The sequence below is a fragment of the Panthera tigris genome, chromosome B1 (genome assembly GCF_018350195.1).
Source record: "Panthera tigris isolate Pti1 chromosome B1, P.tigris_Pti1_mat1.1, whole genome shotgun sequence".
Taxonomy (NCBI): domain Eukaryota; kingdom Metazoa; phylum Chordata; class Mammalia; order Carnivora; family Felidae; genus Panthera; species Panthera tigris.
This window is the reverse complement of record NC_056663.1, coordinates 133681348-133700303: the sequence shown is the minus strand read 5'-3', so window position 1 is coordinate 133700303 and position 18956 is coordinate 133681348. Positions and strand designations below refer to the sequence as shown.

Sequence of the window (18956 nt, the reverse complement as noted above, 5' to 3'; positions counted from 1 at the left end):
AATCAACTCTTGTGAGCCTGTGTGAGCTTGCTCCACCACACCAGTGAAAAAATTCCTGCCCTTGTGAAAAATGCATTTTAGTGGAGAGAGAGACACAATGTACTAGTCACACATATGGTATACCAGCTACCAAAAAGTGTTATAGGGGAAGAGGAAGGCTGAGAAGTCAGGTAGGCAAACTAGGTAAGAAGGGGCAATTTTAAATAGGAGAACCAGGAAAGGTTCCCTTAAAAAATGACATTTGAGCGAAGTCCTGATGGTGGTGGAGGAGTGAGCCAAGTGGACATTAAAGGAAGAGCATTTCTGGGAGGGGGTCTCTAGGTGACTACATGGTAAAGGCTTGGGTATTTATTTTAAGAATTTTGGTTTTTACCATAAGTGAGATGGAAAGACATTGAAAGGTTTTTCTGTTTTGTTTTGGTTTTAGCCAAGGAGAGGCATGGTCTCACTTATACTTTTCAAATACGACTTTTGCTGATGTTTTGAGAGTTCACTATGTGGGGGTGAGCAAAGGAGGAAGCTCTGGTGATCATCCAGGCAAGAGGCCATAGTAGGTTGAATCACTGAATTCTACTCCTGAAACTAATTACACTATCTGTCAGCTAACTAGAATTTAAATAACAGTTGGGTCAAAATGGTTGTGGACAGAATGTTGGGAAGTGGTGAGATTTCAGATATATTTTAAATATAGAGCCAACAGTATTTGCTAACAAACTGAATGTGAAGTGCTACCCAAAAGATGATTCCAAAGATTTTGTTCTAAGGCCCTGAGAAAGGTGAATCTAGCATTTACTGAATTAGAGTAGAGCAATTTTGGAGGAAAGTTCAGGAATTTGGTTCAGTGTCTGCAGAGTTTGATAGGCCTGTAAGTGAAGATGTAGGACAGGCACTTGGGCCTGAGTCTGATTTTGGAGAGAGGTTTGGGTTGGCCACATAATTGTGGACATAGTCAAGATACTGATAATACTTAAAACACTGGGACTCAATTGGAGCACCAGAAGAATGAATGAAAATTTATTTGAAGTTTAGTTAGCCATTTAACAAACACATGTTCTAGCAAGTACTAACTCACTTAATTCTCATGACCCTGGAAGGTAGGTACTATGATTGTCCTCTTTTTGCAAATTTAGAAACTACAGCACCAAGAGATTAAGTAACTTGCCCAAGGTCACAAGTAAATGGCTAATAAGTGGTAGATTTGGAGTTTCTAACCAAGGCTGTCTAGATCCAGAGTTCTTGTTAGAGACTGGAAGTTATCTAAAGGCCTGAGGCCTCCAGCATTACAACATTCAGAGGTCAGAGAGATGAGGCAGATCAGTAAATCCTATTTGTAGCATGTAACAAACAAGTTTTATTCTCCAATAGAAATTCTACTTATACTCAGAGAGAATATTTGTTTCCCTGTATACGTTTTTACATTTTCTGTAATAAGCACATATTACTTCTAGAATCAGAAAAAACTGTACTAAAATAATAGAAGGTGTGGTTATTTTTTAAACCTTGTTTCAATAGATGCATGTCACTGCCTGTTTATAGTACAGCTCAGTGAGAAGATACAATGAAAATCATTACAGAAAAACTGAATTGCTTTTTGCTTGGGGCATGAATAAAGTTACTATATAATTTATTATCCAAAGAACAGTCCTGAGAGTAAAAAGGAGCACTATTAATTATACCATAACAATAGGCTGAATTTAGGATTACCCTAAACATACCTATAGTAGTAAAAAGCACCCCAGGTAGCTTCTTTTTTTTTTATTTTTTTTTTTAACATTTATTTATTTTTGAGAGAGAGAGACAGACCGTGAGCAGGGGAGGAGCAGAGAGAGAGGGAGACACAGAATCCGAAGCAGGCTCCAGGCTGTGAGCTGTCAGCACAGAGCCCGACACAGTGCTCGAACTCACGAACCGTGAGATCATGACCTGAGCTGAAGTTGGATGCTTAACCTACTGAGCCACCCAGGCACTCCCAGGTAGCTTCTTTCCTAAGAATAGTGTGTGTGAATAGAGGAAAGCAGTCTTTTATCTGGTCCGTTTACACTACCTTCTTATTATTGTTCGTTGTAGGTTAAATATACCTTTATTTGCTATTATTATTGTTTACCCTTTTACCAACTACCAGTTAGCACTGGGCATCAAAAAACAAACTGAGCACCCCCTGCATGTTACTATATGTGGGTATCAGAGAACTGCTACATAGAGCTCATTAGTCCTTAGGATGAGAAATGATAACACAGACTTCAGCTATTTTGATGATTGAAGCCACATTCAAGGATTAGGAAAGACATATTACTGACATTAAGTATAAATAAAATCTAAAAAGAAATCACATTACACAGTGATTAAACACTATTATTTGTAATCATTAAAAAGAATTATCTTCATTTCTATTCTAACTTAAGAAAACTGGGAAAGAAAAAACATCTAACTACCCACCTCTAATTCTCAAGTCATTTTAAATCTATATCAATACTAACTTGGTGTAGAACATAGGCAAGCTGAAATGGCAAAATGGAAATACAAGGGAATATACTGTACCTTGTTTTACCTGTAAGGAACACACACCTGACAAAAGGCAATTTTCACATCCAAGGTTGGTTCACTGCAGTAGTACAATAAATGGAGGCTCATAAATACCTATAGAAAAAGGGGGGGGGGCATGAATTTCTAAATCACCTAATTTTTCATTATTTAATAGCATAAACTTTAATATAATTTGAATTAAACACAAGGTGTCATGCATAACATATATTCAGCATAATCCTTATCCCGACTAGTACTAGGTACTTTTCATAAATCATAAACACTAAATAATAAAGTAAGGTAAGATGTTTTATTTTTATAATGATCAACACCATCACAATCATAAAGATTAGATAAAAAGAATTGGATATACTTAATAAGTTAAAGTTTAGAACAATTTATTATACAGTACTTTCAGTTCTAGGCAACTAACTTTAAAAATCTCAAACATATGCTCAAGAGCATATATATAAGCATGCTTATTACAGAATAAAGGGACTTTTAAATAAACACTAATTGATAATAGAATTATATATAGGACTTGAAATAACTGAATTCAAGCTTAAGGTATCAGCGTAGATAAATTTTTCAAACATGATGTTGAGTGGGGGAAAAGGCAAGTTTCAAAAGGGTATGAAGATCATTATATTATTAATATAAAATTTTAAAATATACAAAATCATACACATTACTTTGTTATATAATCATAAAACCAAAACCAAGAAAAAAATGGGCACTATATTAACATCAATTTAATCTTGGTTTAAGTACAAAGATTTCAATTACATTATTTTCCATATATTTAAAATATTTTATAATTTTGCAAAGTATTAAGGACAGGATAAAATCATGTAATGGTGGTAATGCCAAATTAAGCACTGTCTTATTGAGTATGATGAAGCAGCATCAGAGAAATCCAACTGAAATCTTTTTCAGTTCAGTTCAGCTCACTTTACTGAATATATTGTGTGCAAGACACAATTCTGTGAGTTAAACAATTTTAAAACCACGACTGACACAAGACTTCTGTTTCTGGAAAAATGAATGATTTGATATCCTAAAAACCACTCGGTGTAAAACTCCTAAAAAATTAAATGAAATGTACAAATTATATTTTTAATGCATAACTGAAGTGCCAGAAGGAAAAGAAAGAAAGAAAGAAAGAAAAGAAAGAAAGAAAGAAAGAAAGAAAGAAAGAAAGAAAGAAAGAAAGAAAGAAAGAAAGAAAGAAACGGAAAGGGAAGGAAAGGAAAGGGAAGGAAAGGAAAGAAAAAAGAAAAGAAAAAAGAAAAAAAGAAATTAATTCTGAGGCTGAAAACAATGTGAAAGAATTCATGCAGAGAAGTGAAAGAGCTGAAGTTGCCTCTTGTCCCTAGGTCATCTGCTGATGTCTGAAGATGAGAACTTTCATTTTTACATAGTAGCATGCAGAGTCCAAGAAACAAAGCTTAGAATCTATCTATGGCGGGAAGTCACATTGAAGACACCTGCACGGAGCTTAATAGAGAACTTTTAAACAAACTTTAGAACTAGCAAAACAATCCCAGAAGGAAGGTCTGAATTGTAAGAAAAAATATTTTACGTGGGAACTTGGTAGATTTTTTAAATTTAAGAAAGAATGAAAGGGCAAGAACATATAAAACATTCCTGAAGAAGAGGAAAATGGGTGTTTGTGGAGGTTAGGAGGGTCCACAGTTGTAGTTAGTAAATGTATGTGGGATTGATGCAGAACTAGACCTATAAATTAATAAAGAGCCAAAAACAGACACATACATACATGGAAACCTAATTATGTTAAAGTTTGCATCGCAAATATTTGGGGAAAGAAGAAACTATGCATTAAAACATGCTGAGACAATAGGTCATGCATCATAAATATGGGGGATGTAGGTGGGGTAGAAGCACACCCCTGTTGAAAGACAATACTCTATCAGATCTTTCACACTTCTCCATATCTTGCAAACAGAAGCACTGGCTGTTTTTATTCCAGACTATCTTCTCAACGATAATTACAAAGCAAACAGTCTTGGAAGAGAGAGACAGTATCTCCCTCTGGAACAAAGGGCAGGTTTGATTACTCTCCAGTATAATAAAGATAAGGTGTCCCTCTGGGACAAGCCATGCTTACTGCCATTATAAATACATGGCTTCCTTTGCCAGTATAAATACATTCCTTTGGAGTTCCTCTTCCAAAATGTAACCCACTCTATATGCAGTAGTCACCCGACCTTTGAGTCACCCTGCGTGATTGAGGGCTGAGGAACGGGCGTGAATGTTGACATTCTAGCTACTGCTATTAATGTGAGTAACAACAAGAATCTGTGTCTACTTCTTCAAGCTACGTGGTAGAGTCACACATGTTTGTTTCATCATTATTTTTTTACTTATTATATTTTTATAACATTTTTTTATGTTTATTTTTGAGAGAGAGGGAGAGAAAGTGAGAGTAGGGGAGGGGCAGAGAGAGACAGGGACAGAGGATCTGAAGCATGCTCTGCACTCGCAGCAGAAAGCCTGATGCAGGGCTCAAACTCACCAACCGGGAGATCATGACCTGAGCCAAAGTTGGACAGTTAACTGACTGAGCCACCGAAGTGTCCTTATTTCACTATTATTTTTTTAAACCTTACATATATGAAATACCATTTGATATGTCAAATATTTTATAATAGGAAAAAGTTCGAGTGACACAAGGAACTAGTGGTCCTTCATTCTTTTGCTAGACATTGCTGTGTACGCACAAATGCCTGGAATCAAAACACTCATAATAGCCATTAATGGGAAATGATCTTGAAGAGAAATGCTGAGGGGTATAAAGAAGGAAGATAGAAGAAATTGTGCTTGATGATAACATTAAACTACTGAATTAAGAAATTCGGGAACTTTTCTACTTCTAGACTTTCTGTTATATAAGAAGGTAAATCCCCCATTTAAAAAAAAAAAAAAAACTACTAAAATATACTCAGAAAGCAAAAACTAAAACAAAGCAACAACAAAAAATATGGTTTACTCCTCAGATTTTAATCTGTGAGATTATTTGATTGTATCCATGAGATTTCAAAGAGATTTATATATCATTTTTGCCAATTACCTCTACTTTTTAAATTTTTAAATTTAGTTTTAAATCAGGTATAATTTACACATAGCAAAATGAACTGTTCTTAAGTATATATGTTGATGAGTTTCGACAAATGCCCATATCCACGTAACTCACATGCCAATGAAGATAAAAAATAGTCTGATAACCCTAGCCCCCCCAGGCAAACAATGTTCTAACTTCTTTCAACATAAATTGGTTTTTCTTGTCTTTGAACTCACATAAATGCAACCATACAGTATGCACTCTCTTTTGTTGGGCTTCTTTTGCCCAGCAATACGCTTTTAGTATTCAGCCATATTGGCATAAATTTTAGTAATGGTTCATTCTATAATGGCGTTTAATGCATCACAATGTGCTATCCATCTACTTTAGGACATTTGAGGTGTCTCTAATTTTTAATATTCTTAATAATGCTCCTATGAATACTTACCTACATGTATTCTTGTATAAATATGCTTTCATTTCTCTCAGGAAAAGTACCAAGAGAAAAAATTGTTAGATCATGAGATTAGGAATATATTTTATTAATGAAAAACTGACAGACACATTATCAATCCCCTGCAGCAATGTATGAAATTCAGGTGTTTTACATCTTTGCCAACATTTGGTTTATCAGTTTTCTAAATTTTAATCATTCTAATGGGCATTTAATTACATTTTGTTATGGTTTTATTTTTTATTCCCCTGATGACTAATGATGTTGAGCTTATTTTTATTTGTTTATTGGCCACTTATTTATAATCTTTTGTGAAGTGCCTTTTCAATTTTTTTACCCATTTGGTGGTGGATTATGGGTGGGGAGAGGAGATTATCTCTTATTTTTTACAAAATATAGAAATCTTTTATTTCAGATGAAAGTTTTCTGTCATATATACATATTATAAATATTTTCTTTCAGTTTGTGGCTTCATATTGAACTTAGAAATGCTGTCTTTTAGGAATATTTAATTTTTATGAAATGCATTTCCTTTGTCTTTCTTTTATTAGTAGTGCTTCCTTGAGTTTATCAAGGGATCTTCCTTGAGTTTATCAAGGGTGTGATCCACACCAAGTTCACAAAGATATTCTTCCACATTTTCTTCTTGAAGCTTTGTGTTGTTAATTTTACTTTTAGGAATATAATCCACCTGTAATTAATTTTAATCTATGGTGTGACTTTTTTTAACGTTTATTTATTTTTGAGACAGAAAGAGACAGAGCATGAACGGGGGAGGGTCAGAGAGAGAGGGAGAGAGAATCTGAGAGAGGGAGAGGGAGAGAGAATCTGAAACAGTCTCCAGGCTCTGAGCTGTCAGCACAGAGCCCGACGCGGGGCTCGAACTCATGGACCCTGAGATCATGACCTGAGCTGAAGTCGGATGCTTAACCAAGCCACCCAGGCGCCCCATAATCTATGGTGTGATTATATATTGAGGTATATACTGAAGCTCATTTTTCTCCTTATAAATAGCCACTTGTTCAAGTACCCTCAGTCATAATAACTTCCTTTCTATACTGAGTTACCTCACTGCCTTCGTCAAAAAATCAATTGACTGTACAAATGTGGATCTATTTCAGGAACTTTTTTTGGTTCCATTGACCTACTATCTATTTTTACCCCATTATCATTCTGTCTTGATTACTGCAGCTTTATAATAAGTCTTCAAATTAGGTAAGTCCTCCAAATTTTTTTCTTCTTTTTATTTGTGAGACTCTTCTGGATCTTTGCATTTCCATATGAATTTTAAAATCAGCCTGACATTTCAAAACATTATTTAAAAACTTTCTGCAATTTGGTTGAGAATGTAGTAGAGCTATAGCTCACATTGGGAAGAAAGACATCTTAACAATATTGGGTATAGTTTATCCATAATCATGGTGTATCTGTCCATTTATTTTAATTCTCTCTAATTTACCTCAGAAATGTTTCAGAGTTTGCAGTATATAGATCTTGTATGTTTTTCTTTAAGTGTATTCTTTAGCATTTACATTTTTGATACTAATGTAAATGGCATATTTTTAATTTCCATTTCCCAAATGCTTATTTCTTAAAATAATGTTAATTTTTGTAAGTGAACTTGCATTCTACCACACTGTTAAATTCATTTATTAAATCCAGTAAATATTTTTAGTTTGTTTAGGATTTTTCTTACACATAGAAAAGTTGTCTGCAGATGAAAATAGTTTTTCCTTTTTCCTTTCCAATCTATTTTTCTTGCCTAATTGTTCAAGTACAAAGTTGAATAGAAGGGAGGAGATGTTAATGATCTCTGTCTTTTAAGACATGTAAATAGTCCACTTAAATTTAAAGTGAATATGAATATTGCTGAGATCAAGCCTACCACTGTACTCTTTGTTTCATATTTTACCCTTGTATTTTTTATTCCATTTTTTCCTCCTTTTCAGCCTTTTTTAGAAGAACTGGGTATATTTTTGTTTTCCATTTTATTTTACCCAGTAGCTTATTATTTATACATATTTTTTAGTGGTTGTTCTAGAGTTTGCATTTTTAATTTTTAGTCATCTAACTTCAAATAATATGATTCTACTTTACATATAGTTTAAGAAACTTACACTAGTATACTTCAATTTTCCCCTCTAGTCCTCTGAACTATTGTTGTCATATATTTTACTTATACATGTTTTATAAGCCCCATAACACATGGCTATTATTTTTGTCTTAAATAAGCAATTCTATTTTAAGGAAATTTAAATTACAAAGAAAAGTATTGTATATTTGCTCACATATTTTCTCTACGTAGTTCTTTCACATGCTTCTTTAAGTTTATTGTTAAGCATTTATGTTTTTGATATTATTATAAAAGGTATTTTTATTTTATTCCCATTTTCCAAATGTTCATTTCTGGCATTGAATGGGAAAATGTTCTCCCAGCCCCTCTTCAGTTTTTCCTTCAGTCTTCTCACAGCACTTTGTTCACGCTTTTATTATGAATATCTTATAATATTGTAACTGTTTTTTCATATGTCTATTCCATACATACTACATTATGTCCTTCTCAGGTAAAGTGACCATGTTTTATTCATGTTCACAACCCCAGGGCCCAACACTATTCTCAGTATAGAGCTAATGTTGAGTAAATGTTTATTGAATAAAAGCAGACTCAAATTAAAAAAGCTTCCTTCCTTCTCTAGTACAAATCTAAGTATTTTATTATCTCTGCATATTCAGATCTATAAGTTTTCAGCAAATTTGGTGCTAATAAATTAGGAATGAGGAGTTTGTAGTGGTGGGAGTATGAGAGTCCAACACAGATGACCTCAAAATGCTACTCAGCAAGGCTGTTTTTAGTTCTGTACTGCTGAATTGGGCATGTGGGAAATAATAATATCCAGCCCGCCACCTAAAATGAACAATGTATTTTAATTTTTAATGAGTGAATAATCTTTCTATGGAAAGTAAGCATCCTGACCTTTCCTGGTTGCATTATAAAGATTCTAAATGTAGCACCATGACTAAGTCACTAAGTCACTGCAGAAACTCCTTGTTCCACAAAGGGACATTACAAGAAAAAGAATGTTCAGTATGATATTCTCAGTGATTTACAGAAAACTAGTCTGGTAATAATATTCCCTAATAACATGGCAGAAAGCATTTGGCACCACTGCATAGAAACAACATAAATGGCCAGGGCATTATCTCGATATTAGTCTAAAGTATAATTAATGACAATATCTTGGTGCAGTATAGGACCCATGAGTAGCTTGAAAAAGGAGGGGATGCTAATTTGGGGAGTTTAGTGCTTTCAATTACTGATTGTTCTTGTGGGAAAAGTCCCATATGTGCACTCCTTGCTGTGTAGTATACTGAGTTTCTCTTCGTTACATGGCTATATGTGTTAATGACTACCCTGAACAAAGCAGTAGGCCAAGGTGTATGAATGAGATATACTTAATTTATTAGATTAAACTGGTGCACAACAGCTACTATAAAGAATGTAACTATGATATGTTTTAATAGCTTAGATCAATACTTAAATTCGTTTGTATGTGAGATGTGCCAACAAACCACAGGAGGTTTAAGAAGTTTTACAGATGCAAAAAAATCAAATTGTTCTGGGCAGCTCCAGGCTCCCATGGTTTGTCACTAAATGTAATACATGCAAGAGTTATCTAAATGAGCAATTAATTACACAATATGTTTTGAGATCCAGCACTTTCCAAGTTTAACTGATATATAACAAATTCATTATCTGTAAATACTGTAAATAGTTTTTGATTTATTACATATGACTTATTAAAATATGACTCTCTTAACAGCCTGTAAGCATATGTACAATATGAGAATACAGAGTCATTGTTAATCACAAGAACAAAAAACACTCTGTCTCTTCTATTCCCTAAAGAATTCTCCCAACTATGTATAAAAAACATACATATTGGGGCACATGGGTGGCTCAGTCGGTTAAGCATCTGACTCTTGATCTCAGCTCGGGTGTTGATCTCAGGGTCATGAGTTCAAGCCTGTGTTGGGCTCCACGCTGGGTGTGGAGTCTACTTTAAAAAAATTAAAAATTAAAAAAAATTAACATTTTTGAAAAGTACATATAAAGAAACAAATGAAAAGTAAATATACCATGAAACAAGTAATTATCTTTTTAGTGCTGACAGAAAAAAAATTAAATTTAATGTTCTATTAAGAATTGTGCATTTGCTTACTTTAAGATATTATTAAACCTTTTGGTCCATGGACTACAATTTTTTTCTCAGGGACTACCATTTAGAGCAGAAATCAGCAAATTGTGGCCCATGGACCAAATTCAAATCACCACATGTTTTTGTAAATACAATTTTATTGAAACACATCCATTCATTAGTTTACATAGTGTCTATGGCTGCTTTTACACTATAATAGTAGATTTGAGTAACTATGATAGAAACTATATGACCTGCAAAGGCTAAAATATTTACTATCTGACACTTTATAGAAAAAGTTGCCAGGAGCACCTGGCTGGCTCAGCTGGTACAGCATATGGCACTTGGTCTTGGGGACATGAGTTCAAGCCCCACATTGGGCACAGAACTTACCTCCAAAAAAAAAAAAAACAGAGAAAGAAGAAAGAAAGAAAGAAAGAAAGAAAGAAAGAAAGAAAGAAAGAGAGAAAGAAAGAAAGAGAGAAAGAAGAGAAAAAATAAAAGGTTGCCAACCTCTGATTTAGAGCACTCTCGATACAAACATGTAGAAGCACATCATTAGCTTCAGTATAAAGGCAAAAATAATTCAATGACTCTAATCATAAGTATATAAGTACACAAAATACTTTTTCATAAATTATACTTAAATTTAATATATATTATTTCTTTCCAAGTAATCTATGCTTGTCTTTATTCCTTTCCAAGTAATCTATGCTTGTCTATATCTAAAAGCTAAATATCTCTTAAAATATTGTTCATATAACAAGATAATTGCTTCCAAAGAAATCCTTTGGTAAACTTATTTAGCAGGAGTAAAGCAATAGAGACCAGAATATAAGAGATGAGAAAGCAACAAATACATAAGAAATAGGAAGGATTATTAAGAGAGAGGACATATAAAATAAGAAATGTAAAAACAGCAAAATTCACCAATTCAAGAATTATAATACAAACATTTTTAAGTTTCTTAATATTGAACATATAACATTGCTTCTGGTCCTAGAAACCCGGTAAGGTTAGCTAACATGGAAACTCTCACATCACAAAACTCTAGATTAGCTGGGTAAACTGTAACAAAAAGTAGTTTTGGATTTACATTAAAAAAGGAAAATTGCCAGTGGTGTTATGAAGTTGGCTCCTATAATCAGCTAGCAAAAGCTGATTGTGCACATCTTTTCCCAACTCTATGCCTGATGACGCTACTTCAGTGGGGTTTAAAATCGTTTCTTGTGGGAACATTTAGACCATAGAAACTGGTATATTCTACAAACCAAGCTTTCTTCAGAGAATTGGTGATTAAACATTGAGTAGTACACAACTGGAAGTTACCAGGTACCGGAAATGAAAGAAGACACTAAAAAAGATAAATCACAAATCTCCAGATATATCACAAGGAAAGCAAATAACTCAAGTGAGAATCATCAGATACTATAAAAAAAAAAAAGTATCACCACCATAAGAACTTTATATGATCAAAACAATTAGAAAGACCATAAGTAGGAGTGAGTGAAATAATTAAAGAGTCAGAATAAGGAACAAAGGAGGAGGGTTAAGATGGTAGAGAAGTAGGGTAACCCTAGGCTTGCCTCCTCCCTCAAACAGCAAGATAAATATCCAATTATTCTGAACACCCAAGAAATTGATTGGAAGTCTTAAAGAACAAAGTTGCACATCTACAAAAAGAAAAACAACAACCCATGGAAAGTAGGAACTGAGAAGAGTTGATTTGTGGGAGAAAAGAGCTTCAGGTGCTGCAGTGGGGAAGGATCCCTGATCACAGAGAGCGGTAAGCTAAGAGTAAAGAAAAACAAATAGTGAAAACACACAGGGGACAGCACAAGAAAACACTTCCCCAAAACCACTGGTAGGGAAAAAAGAAAGGGTTTCAATACCACCAGTTTTTTTATAAACAGCAAAGTTTGAGGTTTCAGAGCTCAGTGCCTGACAGCATTCCAGTGAAGAAGCAGGACAGAGCCATGGGAGTGGGCTGCATGTTCTGAGGATCCCCTGGGATCCTTGGAGTGCTTTCAATAGAGGTGATAGTGTCCCTGCATGGGCAAAAGACCTGGCCAAAGCCACTGAGCTGTCCCATTCACTAGTATAGGAACAAAGATGCCAGCTGAGGGCAGCAAACGGTGGTGCCAGCTGTGTGTTGCAATTTACCATAAACTCTGAGCTGCTGCCACCACGCAATCACTCAACTGTTTCTGGGACAAGCTCAGGCTACAGGGCAGCAAGACCCTCCCTCAGAGGATCAGCACAGGTAGAAACCCAGGGAGCCTCTGAAGTGTGGGGTTTTCAAACACGGCTTTGTCTGAGATAAAACCCAGGAGGGCAGACAGTTCACACAGACAGGGTGAAAGGGGGGATCTGCCGGAAGCCTTGGACACAGAAAGGGTGACTGCGCATCTCTGACATAACCAACTTCCCACTCTGGAGAGTAGAGAGGAGGGTGAAACCATTTTTATTCCTATCCAACAAGCACTGATCTACCCCAGTGAACTAAACAGCGCCAACAAGTGGAGAACAGAGCTGTTACACCAAGCCACACACCCCTCTGCCCTCCAAACACATCTCTACTAGGGCAAGTTGGCCTGAGAATCAGAGCCACAGGCCCCTTCCACAGAGAACAAGCACAGCCCCTCCCAAGCACTAAGTCTACAGATCATAAAGTGTGTAAAGCTTCAGCTCTAGGGGAAATGTGACCTAGCTTCTTTTGGGGTTTGTTTTTGTTTGTGTGGTTTATTTTTCTTGGGTACAGAAAGAGCAAATTTTTAATTTTTTTAATTTTTTAATTTTCAACTTTTAATTTTTTTAATTTTTTTCTTTTTCTTTTTTCTATCAAGCTTCTCTTAATAACCAGACCAAAACATACCTAGGATCTAGCTTCATTATTTTTTTTAATCTTTTAATTTTAATTTTATTTTATTATTTTTTTCTCCAAAATGACAAGTCAGAGGAATTCACCTCAAAAGAAAGAACAGGAAGAAATGACAGTAAGAGATTTCATTAATACAGAAATAAGTAAGATGTCTGAACTACAACTTAAAACAATTATAAGGATTCTAACAGGGCTTGAAAAAGCATAGAAGACTCTGGAGAATCTCTTACTGCAGAGATAAAAGAGCTAAAATCTAGTCAGGCTGAAATTTAAAATGCTATAACTGAGATGCAAACCCAATGGATGCCATAACAGTAAGGATGGATGAAGAAGAGGAACAAATTACTGATGTAGAAGAAAATTATGGAAAATAATGAAGCTGAAAATAAGAGGGAAACAAAGGTAATGAATCACAAAGGTAGACTTAGGGAACTCAGTGACTTATTAAAACTGAATAACATTCATATCATAGAAGTCCCAGAAGATGAAGAGAGAGAAAAAGGGGCAGAAGATTTATTTGAGCAAATTATAGCTGAAAACTTTCCTAATCTGAGGGAGGACACAGACATCAAAATCAAAGAACAGAGAACTCCCATTAAAGTCAACAAAAGCCATCCATTGCCAAGGTATATCATAGTCAAATTCACAAAATACACACACAAGTAAAGAATCCTGGAAGTAGCAAAGGAAAAAAAAGTAGAGATAATAAAGACTAGAGCATAAATACAAGATACAGAAATAACAGCAACAACAATAACAAAACACACAGTAGAACAGATCAATGAAACTAAGAGTTGGTTCTTCAAAAGAATTAATAAAAATGATAAATCCCTAGCCAGACTTACCAAAAAGGAAAGAGAAAGGACCCAAATACATAAAATCACAAATGAAAGGGGAGCTATCACAACCAATACCCCAGAAATACAAAAAATTATAAGAGAATATTATGAAAAATTATATGCCAACAAACTGGACAATCTGGAAGAATGTATAAATTCCTAGAAATATGCAAACTGCCAAAACTGAAACAGGAAGAAATAGAAAATTTCAATAGGTGCATAACCAGCAAAGAAATTGAAACAGTAATCAAAAATCTCCCAACAAACAAGAATCCAGGGCCAGACGGCTTCCCAGGGGAATTCTACCAGACATTTAAAGAAGAGTTAATATCAATTTCTCTCAAACTGTTCCAAAAAATAGAAATGAAAGGGAAACTTCCAAACCATTCTACGAAGTTAGCATTACCTTGGTTCTAAAACCAGATAAAGACACCACTAAAAAGGAGAATTACAGGCCAATATCCCTGATGAACATGGATGCAAAAATTCTCAACAAGATACTAGCAAATTGAATCCAACAATACATTAAAAGAATTAATCACCATGATCAAGTGGGATTTATTCCTGGACTGCAGGGCTGGTTCAGTATTTGCAAATCAATCAACGTGGTAAGCCACATTAATAAAATAAAGGATAAGAACCATATGATTCTCCCAATAGATGCAAAAAAAAACATTTGAGAAAATATAGCATCCACTTGATAAAAACCCTCAACAAAGTAGGGATAGATGGAACATACCTCAATATCATAAAGGCCACATATGAAAAACCCACAGCTAATATCATCTTCAATAGGGAAAAACAGCCTTTCCCCTATAGTGTCAGGAATAAGACAAAGATGTCCACTTCTCACCATTACTATTTAACATAGTACTAGAAGTCTTAGCCTCAGCAATTAGACAATGACAACAACAACAACAAAATAAAATAAAAGGCATCCAAATCAGCAAGGAAGAAGCAAAACTTGCACTATTTGCAGATGACATGATACTCTATGTAGAAAACCCAAAAGACACCACCAAGAAATTGCTAGAACTAATATATGAATTCAGCAAATCATAGCATATAAAATCAATATACAGAAATCTGTTGCATTTCTATACACTGATAATGAAGCAGCAGAAAAAGGAATCAAGGAATTGATCCCATTTACAATTGCACTTAAGACAATTAGATACTTAGGAATAAACCTAACCAGAGGTAAAAGATCTGTACTCTGAAAGCTAGAGAACTTCAAGAGGACACAAAGAAATGGAAAAGCATTCCATGTTCATGGATTGGAAGAACAAACACTGTTTAAACGTCTAAACTATCCAAAGGAATACACATTTAATGCAATCCCCATCAAAATACCACCAGCATTTTCACAGAGCTAGAACAAACAATCCTAAAAAAATGTGTATGAAACCACAAAAGACCCCAAATAGCCAAAGCAATCCTGAAAAAGAAAAGCAAAACTGGAAGCATCACGATTCCAGATTTCCAGCTATATTACAAAGCTGTAGACTTCAAGAGAGTTTGGTGCTCACCCAAAAACAGACATATAGGTCAATGGAACATAATAGAAAACCCAGAAATGTACCCACAACTATATGGTCAACTAATCTTCGACAAAACAGGAAAGAATATCCAGTGGAAAAAAGATGGTCTCTTCAACAAATGGTGTTGGGAAAACTGGACAGCAGCATATGAAAGAATTAAACTGGACTGTCTTATACCATACACAAAAATAAATACAAAATGGATGAAAGACCTAAATGTGATACCTAAATGGTTTTGTCAAAATCCTAGAGAATAGAGGCAGCAATCTCTTTAACCTTGGTCACAGGAAATTCTTACAAGACACATCACCAGAAACAAGGGAAACAAAAGCAAAAATGAACTAATGGGGCTTCCTCAAGATAAAAACCTGCACAGTGAAGGAAACAATCAACAAAACTAAAGGCAAACTATGGAATGGGAGAAGATATTTGCAAATGACATATCTAATAAAGGGTTAGTATCCAAAATCTATAAAGAACTTATCAAACTCAACACCCAAAAAACAAATAATCCAGTTAAGAAATGGGCAGAAGATATGAATAGTCACTTTTCCAAAGAAAACATCCAGATGGTTAACAGACACATGAAAGATGCTCAACATCACTTATCATCAGGGAAATACAAATCAAAACCATGATAGGATACCACCTCACATCTGTCAGAATGGCTAAAGTTAACAACACAAGAAACAACAGGTGTTGGTGAAGACACAGAAAATGGGGAACCTTTTGTACTTTTGGTGGGAATGCCAACTGGTGCAACCACTCTGGAATATGGATGTTCCTCAAGAAATTAAAAATAAAACTACCCTATGACCCAGCAATTGCACTACTAGGTATTTACCCAAAGGATACAAAAATACAGATTGGAATGGGTATATGCAACCCAGTGTTTATAGCAGCATTATCAACAATAGCCAAACTATGGAGAGAACCCTAATGTCCATTGACTGATGAAAGGATAAAGAAGATGTGGTATGCGTGTGTATACACACACACACACACACACACACACACAATGTAATATTACTCTGACACCAAAAAGAATGAAATTTTGCCATTTGCAACAATGTGGCTGGAACTAAAATGTATTATGCTAAGCGAGATAAATCAGACTGAGAAACACAAATACTATGATTCCACTCATATGTGGAATTTAATAAACAAAACAAAACAGATAAACATATGGGGTATGGGGAAATGGAAAAAAACCATAAGAGATTCTTAATAACAAGGAACGAACTGAGGGTTGACAGAGGGAGGTGGGTGAGGGATGGGCTAGATGGGTGATAGATATTAAGGAGGGCTCTTGTTATGAAGAGCCTGGGTGTTGTATGTAAGTGATGAATCACTGAATTCTACTTCCAAAACCAATATTTCACTGTATGTTACCTAACAAGAACTTAAATAAAATTTGAAAAGAAAAATAAATAATTTAGAAAGCTACGTAAATTAAAAAAATAAAAAGGAACAAATGCCATAAGAAATAAGTTATCACTACTATAAGAAGAAAAATTGGTAGATCTGAAAATGAACTAAATAGACATTGTGGGAAAAGTAGCTTTTAAATTAAAAGCCTAATAGGTTAATAGGCTGAATAGAAATAATCGAGTTAATGAAGTAGAAAAAGATTCATAAGCATTTATCACATACTAATAAAGAGATGAAAAATATAAAAGATCTAGAGATACAGGCAATAGAATAACAAGGTCCAAAATAAATAAAACAAGTTTCAGAAGGAACAAAGCAAATCAAATGTGCAAGGGGCAATATTTGAAGTGATAATGACAGTTAATTCTCCTATACAGTTGTAAAACATACTGAAGTCCTTAGCAGGGTAGATAAGAATAAATCCATGCCTACAAAGAGTACGAAGAGCAGCCAACACAGTAATAAAATCCTAAAAGCAACTAGAGATGAGTCAGAATCCCCATAACAGAACAATTGGACTGAAGGAAGGCTAATGCGTATATAAGTATTAAGGTAAGAAAAATGGTACCTTAGAATGTCACTTTAAAACACAAAATAGAGGGCTCCTGGATGGCTCAGTTAATTCGGCTCAGGTCATGAGCTCATGGTTTCTGAGTTCCAGCTGCACGTCAGGCTCTGTACTGACAGCTCAGAGCCTGGAGACAGGCTTCGGATTCTGTGTCTCCCTCTGTCTTTGCCCCTCCCCCCACTCGTACTCTGTCTCTGTCTCTCTTTCTCAAAAATAAATAAACTTAAAAAAAAAAATAAAACACACAATGGAACCATAAGAAAGAAAAAAATACAAAACAGAACCAACACGATGAGAACAATAAAACATATAAACAAACATTAAACAAAAGATCAGTTTACTACCAACATATAATAGAAAGTAAAGTTCTCTAATTTTGATGAGAAAAATTCTAATTTTGATGGCAAAAACATCCTATAATTTGTAACCAGTTGGAGGACAAGTAACAAACATTAGAGGTCACCCCCCCCCAACACGTTCATCAAGTAGGGACTCAGAAGCCAAGCAAGGGAGCGCAATAAAATAGTCCCAATACAAAACCACCCTCAAAGTAACTTAAAAAAAATAGGTTTTCTGCTTAACAGCAAAGAAATAAAAAATAAGATATTGTTTTACCTCTCAAATTCTTGAAGTTTTGATGATTAACATTCAATGCAGAAGAACAGACCTAACCTGCTATCTTCCTCCCAGACATCTATTTCAATATCCTACTTTATTCATGTCAATGTAAAATAGCACTAAATAAATATTCGTTAAATGAATTGCTATATGTTGCAAATTAAAATAGATACAAACTGTGGGGGCAACTTGACAATAAGTTATTTGATTGCTTTAAAATGCATTTAAATTTTTTTTAATGTAATTTATTGTCAAATTGGTTTCCATACAACACCCAGTGCTCATCCCAACAAGTGCATTTTAAATTTAAATAATTCCATATCTAAGTACTTATGGCAAAGATATAATCAAGTATCTGTACAAATATTAATCTATAAGAATGTTCACCATAGCATATTCACAGTAAAATAATTGAAAAACTAAATGTTCAATAAAAATAGATTAATAAAAGCACGTTAAAAGCATATAGCATAATTCCATTTAGCCATTTATAAATTACAATATGTATAAATGTTCACAATACATTGTCAAGTGGAAAAATATAACAAAAATGGGTTACAATATGACCCCAATCTTTTTTAAAAAATAGATATGAGTATAGTCTTATAGAGACAGAAATGTGCACATATTTAATTTTTGTGCTTTTATATGTTTTTCAGTTTTACAGTGAAGACTGCATCTTTTTAATTAAAAATACTACTACAGTGTATAGTAAAATAACAGATATAAAGCTTTCTTCAGTTTCTTTTTTAACTGAAAGAAAACATAACAAATATCTAAGCAACTTCTTTTCATAGATAAGAAACTTAAGACCTAATAATAA

The 18956-nt window shown here is 34.3% G+C and overlaps 1 protein-coding gene across 19 annotated transcripts in view; it reads right to left on the bottom strand.

Moving 5' to 3' along the window:
- The window catches only part of MAPK10 (mitogen-activated protein kinase 10), a 568389-nt gene that overhangs the window by 190360 nt on the left and 359073 nt on the right, over nucleotides 1-18956 (bottom strand). For 10 of the 19 annotated variants that reach the window (XR_006216879.1, XR_006216878.1, XR_006216877.1 and 7 more), the window contains exon 1: nucleotides 2539-2632. The exons of 1 other annotated variant lie outside the window; for it this stretch is intronic. The gene's annotated coding sequence lies outside the window, so the exon portion shown is untranslated. Of the gene's footprint in view, nucleotides 1-2538; nucleotides 2638-18956 lie in introns of those variants that run through there. 8 more of the 19 variants (XR_006216882.1, XR_006216881.1, XR_006216885.1 and 5 more) reach the window with 2 other exon arrangements.